Source organism: Perca flavescens, chromosome 3 (assembly GCF_004354835.1).
Source record: "Perca flavescens isolate YP-PL-M2 chromosome 3, PFLA_1.0, whole genome shotgun sequence".
Taxonomy (NCBI): Eukaryota; Metazoa; Chordata; class Actinopteri; order Perciformes; family Percidae; genus Perca; species Perca flavescens.
Genome location: NC_041333.1, coordinates 39,478,450 through 39,489,402, shown reverse-complemented (window position 1 = coordinate 39,489,402; position 10,953 = coordinate 39,478,450). Strand labels below are relative to the sequence as shown.

Genomic DNA, 10,953 nt, shown 5'->3' with positions numbered 1-10,953 from the left:
TAAAATCTCCAAAAATAAAACAATAAAAGCATCTTTCTCCTGACTGCAGCTCGCAAATCATCACAGCAAAAGCAGCGGCGTTAAAAATTTATTTAAATATCTACTCACATTTGTCGACGGGTCTCTAGAGCACAGGCTCATGTTGCAGTGGATTGTGGGATATGCTTCATGCTGGAAGCTGCACTTTATATTCTAGCTGGAAGGAAATAAAAGGGGGGTGCGTGGGATTGCCCCCTTTCTGGTCTACATGTCCCTGCCTCTGCTGACTTATTTTGATGCCTGGTGATGCCTCAATAGACCATATATGATAAAAATAGAAGTATTTGAACTCTACTGGCCGGCTACATTGCACGCGTAACGTAAGCAGAGCTGATGTTCCAACACTACGCTTCCACCATAATCATCAGACTGGAGACAGCAGGCAGAGAGCAGCGTAGTGGTGCATATGCTCCACACAGATCCAATCTACAAGGTAGAAACAGGACAGGCTTCTATTTAGAGTTTTACCAGAGGTGTGTGTGGCCCTTTCACACAGAAATGGATCATAAAGTGTCTATATTTCTTTTAAATTAAACTACCGATATACAGGAAACGACTTAATGACTGCTACTGAGCGTGTTGGCAGTTTGGTTTGGAGAGTTTGTGTTTTTATTTCTTGTCTCCCTCCCCTGCGTCCTCTGACAACAGCTGACAGTAGATTAACGTTTTCACAGCTCTGTGCCAGCTCCAAAAAAACTGAAGAAACAACAACAATCCCAAAGCCAAAGCTCTCCGTCTGGCCTGTGACTCCCACAATCCTCCACCGTGTGGCGCTGCAGGTGGAGCCGGTTAAAAGATACATTCCACGGCACATACGCTCCGCTAACAGTCCGCATACGTTACGCCTTCACTGTAGCCAAAGCGTGAGTAAAGCTCTGTAACGTCAACAGTCTTTAGTGGGGGGGGGAGATAAACTGTGAGCTGCTACAGAGATCTGTTGGATCAGCGGCAGTTTGAAGATGTGTTTAGAGGCCAAGAGGGTGACTGGGAGCTCCATATCCATGAGACTGAAAGGGGGGGGGGGTTCATTGTGGCACGTTTTCTTTTGTTGTGCATGATTAAAAAAAATGCAATTTGACAGCATTTTGGAGCATTATTATTACCATATCTGTGTCTAAAACAGTTAGTTGTGATGCTCAGATTGATTTTACATTCACTTGGCTTCGGTACTGTCCAAAACTGCTGGAGTCTGTGATGAAGACTGAAGCTAAAAGTTCAGATATAATATTCACAAAGTCAACATTAATTCAAGTGGTTGGACTCCCAGTATGTGTGTTGGTTGGCTGTCCCAGCTGATTTCTGCTGATTGGTACTGAAAGGGGGGGGCTTTCATAATGGCACGTTTTCTTTTGTTGTGCATGATTAAAAAAACATGTACAACACATTTTATACTTTTAATAATTCAATTCAAACTACAAAGTGAAAGGAAATTAGATTTTATAATAATATTAATCCTTAGAGTTTTTGGGACAAAGAGTCTATGTACATGAAGGATTGTTTGTTCCACAATGACAAAACTATCATATCTGCAGAGGGTCATTTACTGGCTTGTAAGATAACTAAAATCCAAACTTTAAGAGTCTGACTGGCCAACAGTAATAAAAGATGGGAAAAACCTGTAATGGTTGGGAAAATTCTGATCATCAAACACATAATTTTCTGCATTCTGGTTTATTTTTCTACAACGATTTGTGCCTTTTATGCATTCATTTATGGTGCAAATGTCTTTATGTATGTAAAGGAAATATAATAAGTTTTTGGAGTAGGCTGCACTGAGCTACATAGTTTTTGATGGTGGGGGGGGGGGGTATCTCAGTAAAGAGAGTCAACTGATGAATGAAATCATGATATGATCAAATGAACAAATGATCGCCCTCAAGATGAAACGTATAGATTTTATTAAAAGCATTTAGAAACATTAGATTATATGATGATTGTTTACAGAAACATTTGTTTTCCAAATTTTAAATATATTACAATATAATTCAAAATAATAGTAACCAATAACTGTTGATTATTTTAGTCTTTTTTAGTCCAACAGTGTTTTTAGTCCAACAGTTAAAATGTTGATAATCCCAGAGATGAAATCAGATGAATGTTTTTGTGTTTGAGTCTCAGATGTGCTTCACAGTGCAGAGTGTGTGTGATGGTGAACAGACTGAACTTCGATTTCAGCAGCTGATCTTCAGTCAGTGTTTCTGTCCAAAGGAGACACTCTCAGTCCTGCAGAGGACACAGAGACACTGAGGAACCAGACCGGAACCCAAACCCAGGATAAAGAGGCTGAGTGAATGTGGTGTTGAAGGTGTGGAGGTGGATCACTGAGTCAGAGGAGACTGTGTAGAAGGACAGAGAGCCGGCAAGAATGTCCACATACACTGCTACTCTACCAGAGACAGAGGAGGAGGAGATGGATGTTTTTCTCTTATTGTGCCAGACAGAGTAACCATCATCATCAGAGCACTGCATACTCCAGGAATGATCATTCCCTCCAAACACACGTCTTTAATGTCTCCTCTCCTCCTGATTCCTCTGTAACTCACTGATATAGCAACTTCTCATCTCCTCTCGACCTCACAGTAACAGCGACCAGTCAGACCATTTCTACACAGCAGCTGAGGCCAGTAGTCAAATCTGTCTGGATGATCAGGATATGACTGATCCTCCTCCACACGTGTCACCTTCCTGTTGTTGTCAGACAGTTTGAGGTATCTGTGTACTGTGTTTATGTCCAGTTCCAGTTCACAGACATCTGATGGAGAGAACAAGACACAACACAGCTGCAGCTGGTATGTTTGTGTCTGTCGTAAACAATAAAAGCATCTTTTCTCCTGACTGCAGCTCGCAAATCAACACAGCAAAAGCAGCGGAGTTAAAAATACATTTAAATAGCTCTTCACATTTGTCAACGGGTTTCTAGAGCACAGGCGGCGTCCGACCTGTGTGACCTCATGTTGCAGTGGATTGTGGGATACGCTTCATGCTGGAAGCCGCACTTTATATTCTAGTTGGAAGGAAATCAAAGTGAGGGAAGATGTTAAACCTTATTCACACCAGAGTCAACCACACTTTCACTCTCCTGCTGACAGTGTAATTTACTACATTTCCCAGAATCCCCTTTTCCCCCCCAAACAGAGCTTTTTCAGTTGTTAGAAAACGTCCCAACATGAACGTCAGACATAAGATGATTCATGAGGATTAAACACTGACAGGAACTTGAAATACTAATCTTTATAAATCATAAACACGGTGAATAAATCGGACTCAGAACAGAGCAGACATCCCACACACATTTCATATTTTATTTATGCAGCCCTAGTTCTTTTGTGGGCCTTTTGTTAGATTTAAGAGTTGTTAATATGACCATTTCACTTCTGTCTTTTCCAAAACCCTTGTGTTGTCTTTTTCAAAGTTTCGAAATTTGGGTTTCTTTCAACCAAATTAATCCTCAGAAAACGTCCAATCTAACAGGATCCCATGAATAAACTAGAGACAACCTCACGACGAGCTCACGCAGGGATACCATTCTTTAGTACAACCTCTTTAGAGGGATATACATTTTAAACATATCTAAACTTGAAAGGTCCAATATTTAATACATTTATTGTACATAATCAAGAAATGCCCACAATATTTCAACAGATATTAAGGAAACATGCTAAGTTGAAATACTATATTTTCTGACAATGCTAAGCCAGTGTTATCCATATTTAAATATAAATTTCCATATTTTGGCCCATGTGTTGTCTATTTAGACACCCGTGTTGCCGGACATGAAACGCAAACACGCAAAAACAAGGAGCTGGCTGCAGCGATGGTAGAGGCAACCAAACAAACTGGATTAACATATATAGATTCATTCTACCCGACCTTAGAAAACTCTGCATCTTTTCTAAACAGTTGCATAACCAGAGAAGAGGTAAAACACGGGGAAATATTGGAGATGCATGTAAAAGGTGGAGACAGCTTAGAGCCCTAAAGGACAGCGAGTTGGCTCATTTCCTCCTAACTTAACAAGTAAGCTTAATTTATATCCCGGCTAACGTAGTAGGGATGGGCATTATCAGTCATTTCAACAATTCATTTGCTCGCATTAAATTATACAGAGTAGTCTAGCCTACTTGAGTTAGTTACTCGCCATATAGCCGTTAAAACGAGACAGATAAGAAGAGGCATTGTTTACAAATATACATTGGAATGCTGGCTGCACAGATTATAGATTATGCAGACGCAGACCTTTACGATTGACTGACACACAAACACACACACACACACACACTTAAAATCATACGCTGGACGCTTTATTAGGCTAGTCTTTCTGTATGGGTTTAGTTAATTATCGAGCTATAATAAGACCACGTCGGCTATGTAATGGCTGACATCCGGGACAATTTCATAGTGGTCGGTGTAAACCGGGACATTTTAGCATCCTGACTTTTGTCGGGACTCGGGACACGCAACTGAAAATTGTGACTGTCCCGGTCAAACCAGGACGTCTGGTCACCCTGTGTGTAGTGGCTATCCAAAAGGCCATTAATGAGCCACTCCGTAGGTGTCTTGAGGAATGTTCTTTATGCGTACTGGTATTACAAAGACTTTGAAACTTTCTTTCTTCTTTGGGTGAAGTTCCGGTTTATTGTAATGAGTGAATATTTTCCAGAAACAAAAAAGTATTTACCATTTTAAGTCTTGATTTAAAGCTGGTAACAAAAGCTGGTTTAATGGTAAGAACCGTGTGCTCCCCACACCTACAGGCACTACTGAATACCTGCTCACTGATTACCTGTTCATTTAATGATACCCATCACCATGTAACCAAGCTAGTATCCTATATTTAGAGAGTGTGGCCAACTAGGGAATCGAATGTTCTGAGCCTACCGTTCTGCGATTGGTTCCGAGGTGGTCACGTGTTTCATGGACTCCATGTTTGCTACCAACATTCATCTGATTCCCATTGACATAGTGCAGGGAATAGTGGAAAAATGTAATAAATTATTTTTAAAAATTACATAAATCATTTAAAAAATGCCCAACTGTTGCGCGTTTGGCTGCAATGAAAGACAGGAAAGCAGCAAAAGATTTCACAAGTCCCCCCGTGAAGCAAAAAGGTGAAATGTTTGGGAGCTATTCATTACTGTGTGAGGTAAATGTAAATTTCTCTCTTCGATAGGATAACAAATTACATAGGACAAATATAGTAATACCATCGTTAATGTGTACCATGCTGTCAAAACAGTTCTAACACTTCTTTAGAAATGAATGAAGTTTGAAGTTAGCCTTATGCTAGTGTTAGCTTTTTTGCTAGCACTCCATGTACCTAAATGCTTGTGATCTTACCATAGTCATATGGAGTCCAGGTGTCTTTATTGTCTTCATAATAATATAGGATTGAAATTGAAACACATGTTGGACGGGGATGTTGTTTGGCTAAGTTTAGACAGCTAGCTAGCTAACGCTACGCCGACGTTTGCCAACGTTAGCGCAACAGCGTTAGCCTAGACTGCCTTCGGAGTTTCCTATATCTGCATCCACGTTTTCAACATAAGACTTGTGGCGTAAGTGCTCCCTTTGTACCATAATTTTATTGAATGAAATATTGAGCTTTGCTGTTACGTTACACACAAAGCTAGCTATAGTTAGCCTGTATGCTAGCGGACATTAAAAAGGTAGCTAACGCTGCTGAGAGACTTATTAGGCGACGTGGTCACTCTCTACATGGGCATTTATTAGAGGCCCATTTACAATATAGAAGGTAAATATACACTGGAATATTTCCGTAAGGGCTTTTTACGTATTGACAAACGTTGATAATTGCCTTAAGGCAACAACTGTTGGCGCAATTATTAGAAAATGGAAGAATTTCAAGATGACAGTCAATCTCCCTCGGTCTGGGGCACAATGCAAGATCTCACCTCGTGGGGCATCAATGATCATGAGGAAGGTGAGGGATCAGCCCAGAACTACATGGCAGGAACTGGTCAATGACCTGAAGAGAGCTGGGACCACAGTCCCAAAGAAAACCATTAGTAACACACTACGCCGTGATGGATTAAAATCCTGCAGCGCACGCAAGGTCCCCCTGCTCAAGCCAGCGCATATCCAGGCCCATCTGAAGTTTGCCAATGACCATCTGGATGATCCAGAGGAGGAATGGGAGAAGGTCCTGTGGTCTGATGAGACAAAAATAGAGCTTTTTGGTTTCATCTCCACTCGCCGTGTCTGGAGGAAGAAGAAGGATGAGTACAACCCCAAGAGCACCATCCCAACCGTGAAGATGGAGGTGGAAACATCATTCTTAGGGGATGCTTTTCTGCAAAGGAGACAGAATGACTGCACCGTATTGAGAGGAGGATGGATGGGGTCATGTATCACAAGATCTTGGCCAACAACCTCCTTCCCTCAGTAAGAGCATTGAAGATGGGTCATGGCTGGGTCTTCCAGCATGACAACGACCCGAAACACACAGCCAGGGCAACTAAGAAGTGGCTCCGTAAGAAGCATCTCAAGGTCCTGGAGTGGCCTAGCCAATCTCCAGACCTGAACCCAATAGAAAATCTTTGGAGGGAGCTGAAAGTCCATATTGCCCAGCGACAGCACCGAAACCTGAAGGATCTGGAGAAGGTCTGTATGGAGGAGTTGGCCAAAATCCCTGCGGTTTCTGTATCAAATATTAAGTTTTGCTTTTCTGATGTATCAAATACTTATGTCATGCAATAAAATGAAAATTAATTACTTAAAAATCATACTATGTGATTTTCTGGATTTTTGTTTTAGATTCCGTCACTCACAGTTGAAGTGTCCCTATGATAAAAATTACAGACTTCTACATGCTTTGTAAGGAGGAAAACCTGAAAAATCGGCAGTGTGTCAAATACTTGTTGACACGGCGGCCATTTCCTAAGTAACATTGTGCTCTTCCTAATGCATGTGTGTCTATGGAGGCAGAAGGTCTATCCACAATTAAAATCATAATTTCTCCCTGAATTTCCAACTGATTTTCAAGCGGTTTACTACAAATGCCAGACGTTGGTACAATTTAAACAGGTGAGTTCTATAAACAGTTGTTGACCAAAACTGTTTTTTGTACCAGGCTGTAAACATTTTTATATTTCTGATGTAAATTCTGGATTTTGTCACATGGGGGTCTATGGGGAATGACGCGAGGAACTGTTCAGTGACACACATAACAAACATCGTTTTCAGCATCTTACTGAGATATTAATAATCACTCAAATAAAACATACATAACCTGACACAAGCTTGCATTAGCTCAATTCAGTATCAGGACAGTCACTTAACGTACGGTTAGCTTAAAAGAAGGATTAATGTTACCTTTTGTGACATTGACTTCAACATTTTAGTAATAGTATAATATTGGAAAACTCATTTTTCATCCGTGAAATGTTATTCCATGTTGCTTAGTATAGCATTTCTTTCACATGAACATCCAAAAGCAGTACAACTATCTTTTTCTGAGTCTTTAAGATCAGTTGTCTGTCCCAAGATGGCGGCGGCACAGACGCAGTTTAAACACATTAACTGTTCGTCATTTTATAAGCAGCAGCAGCAGCCATGTTCTGATTAAAGCTGGTCAGTTATGAAGGTTTTCTTCTTTTCTTTGTCTTAAGTTACAATAAACTGAATATTTCAGCAACATGACATCACCTTAGTAAACAGCGATGGGGATTTTTGTAAATTGTATTTACAAGGTGATGAATTAAGAACAACAAATACTTCTTTGTGGCAGCATTAGTTAAATAGCGCTAGCAGTTGAAACCTGAACTCAGAATATTATATTACAGGAAAACAAACTAATTTTGAGTGGAATAAATCCCTTCAAAGGAAGAAAGTGTAATGTGTAGTCCTAGCCAGGATAACATCCATGCTGTGCAGAAGGTAAAGTTACTGCTGGTCAGCCTTCAATGTGGAGAGAAGATCAGAAAATAACAACACAGCTATCAGGGCATGAGGAGGAGGCAGGAGGAAACAGCTTGGCTCGGAAACATGTTCACAACGAGGCAGTGTGAATGAGCTGGTGTCTTTTAAGGTGATCACTGTAAGAAAATGTTTTCCCACATTGTTCACACCAGTACGGCTTCTCTCCAGTGTGAACGAGCTGGTGTCTTTTAAGGTGATCACTGTAAGAAAATGTTTTCCCACATTGTTCACACCAGTACAGCTTCTCTCCAGTGTGAACGAGCTGGTGTCTTTTAAGGTGATCACTGTAAAAAAATGTTTTCCCACATTGTTCACACCAGTACGGCTTCTCTCCAGTGTGAACGAGCTGATGTCTTTTAAGGCTACTACTCAGAGAAAAAGTTTTCCCACACTGTTCACACCAGTGCGACTTCTCTCCAGTGTGAACGCGCTGGTGAGTTTTAAGGTGACTGCTCTGAGCAAAGGTTTTATCACATAGATCACAGCTGTACGGCTTCTCTCCAGTGTGAATGCGATGATGTGTTTTAAGGGCCCCACTCTCAGAAAAGGTTTGACCACATAGATCACAGCTGTAAGGCTTCTCTCCAGTGTGAACTCTCTGATGAATCTTTAAATATCCAGATCTTTTGAAGGATTTGTCACAGTGTTGACAGTGGTGACATTTGGGTCCCTCTCCTCCTCTCCGTTTCTATAGCAACAGAAAAACAGAGAGAGTGAGAGTTAGTGAACAACCTTCTTAAACCCTGGACTTGCTCTCACTCACAATTTTCACTCTTCATACAATAATTTATGACAAAATGAAGGAAAATATGTACCAGTTGCAGATATGTTATTTAGAAGCAAATGTTCTTTTCAGAACTTTAATAAGTTCAGAAATATTCTACATTTTTCAGGAATGTTTCCCCATTCAAATGATTGGCAATTTAAAAACTAAAACATTTGCTCACTCTCTTCAGTTTTACTTTCAGTTAGAAATTCCATGGTAACTTTAAAATAACACAAACCTTTCATACATTCTGGGTATTTCTCATCCTTTAAATCCCATTCAAACCTTTTGAAATACATACACTAATTTGATGTCAAAATAAAGGTAAAGTTCTTCTGGTGGCAGACATGTTACTATGGAAGCCATCGGGCTCTTCTCAGTGTTTCCCACAGGTTGAGAATTTACTGGCGGTGGTGTGTGGCGCAGGATGTGACGGCGCGGTGCGTGATGGCTAGGTTTAGTAATAATGGGTTCAGTTATAATAAAGTCAAAAGAAGGTGAAAATGACTACACAACATTATAAGATCATTTAGAAAGAAAAAACTATTTACATATTAAACAAATTAGACTAAAAGATGATACAGATGAAAATATTGCAACACTATGCAGCATCTGACAATTTAAGGGTAGTTATTAGGGCGGCACGATATGACGAAAATATGTGATATGTCAAAACGTTGTTGAATATCGCAATAATTAATTATATAACTTGTGATAAATAAACATAATAAAATGTAGCCTACTCAGTTCTGCTGCTTTCAGTATTTTGCTAAAAAACAACAAATTGCTTGTTAAATTTTAAACAAATGACGAATAAGTGTAGCTATGATGTGCTTTGACAATTAAATCTGTTTTTTTCCCAAATATTAACGATTCAGCAGATAAAATACCCATAATACTATACTCCATACAGAAAATGACATGTTATTATTAATCTCAACACGGTTAACTCCTGTTAAATCACATAAGTCTAGGAATATCTAAAGTAAATTCTTGTTCATTTTGTTTGTTAGATCATTTTATCTGTGTTTTGGGGTTCTAAACATGCCTACAACCTACTGTTCTGTACTATACATGTCCCGTTGCACTCACTAAGAGCTCATCTGAGCAGATTTCTGTCATTCAAACAACTCTGTGTTGTAGTTAAAAACTAAGTGGCCTTGACCAACTGCCACTTTGCTCGTTTGAAAGCCATGATGTCGCTCTCTTTCTCATGGGTGGGCAAAATTCTCTGGGCGGGTGTAGCGGAGTTAATAATTCCACTTGCCATTAAAAGGTGACTTTACATTTGGCTAGTAGTTCCCATATGAGACAGGCTTTTTATGTAATATGAGCGCCATCTATTATATGACTGCAGACTTTAGGGAACATTCCTACACACTTATTCACCAATCTGCCGTAGCCTGTTCCATGGTAAGTCACATTTATAGTTAGGTAAATGTGTTCATTGAGATAATACGTTATGTAGTATATGATGTGCATGTAGTATATCCACACGGGAGGTCTCAATATTTATATTAGAGGCCAGTTTTGTTTTGTTTCTTTTGTTTTAGCTTAAATGAAAACATTCGCCATGTTGTGCTCGCTTGCTAGTCTCGTTAGCCTAGCTTGATAAACTGACTTTTATGATACAACCGTGGCAACAGTAAACTGATAATTTCTGTTTTCATTTTAGCTAATTGGAGCTCTTTATGGTGATGAATGTGATTGTAAGACACTATTCTGCTGTTTACCAGGTACAGTTGTCTACTTTTGTGATTCCACACTGGTATTTTGTTAATATCATGTGTAATACTGTTCACCAGTCTGCTGTAGCCTGTTTCATGCTAACTGGAGCTCTTTATCGTGACAAATGTGATTGTGAGACACTATTCTTCTGTTTACCAGAATAAACGGCTGTGATAGCCAACGAAGAGTGACGGTTTCGTCTGTAACACAACACAACGCAAGACAGAGAGAGTACACACCCGTTACACGGGCAAAGCAGAGAAAGGGGAGGAAACCTTTCTTCTTATGACCTCATAAGGAGAAGATTCCAGATCAGCCCATGTGAGCTTTCATTTTCTCAAAGGCAGAGCAAGATACCCAGGGCTCGGTTTACACCTATCGCCATTTCTAACATAGTGTTAGGTAACCCCTCAGGCTTACAAAAATGGATTGTTGAGAAGTAACTAAATGGCTCAGAATTACATCAATCAGAAAATCAATGT

The 10,953-nt window shown here is 39.9% G+C and overlaps 1 pseudogene; it reads right to left on the bottom strand.

Moving 5' to 3' along the window:
• Positions 1-10,953, bottom strand: part of LOC114552957 (receptor-interacting serine/threonine-protein kinase 4-like) — a 111,001-nt pseudogene that overhangs the window by 99,138 nt on the left and 910 nt on the right.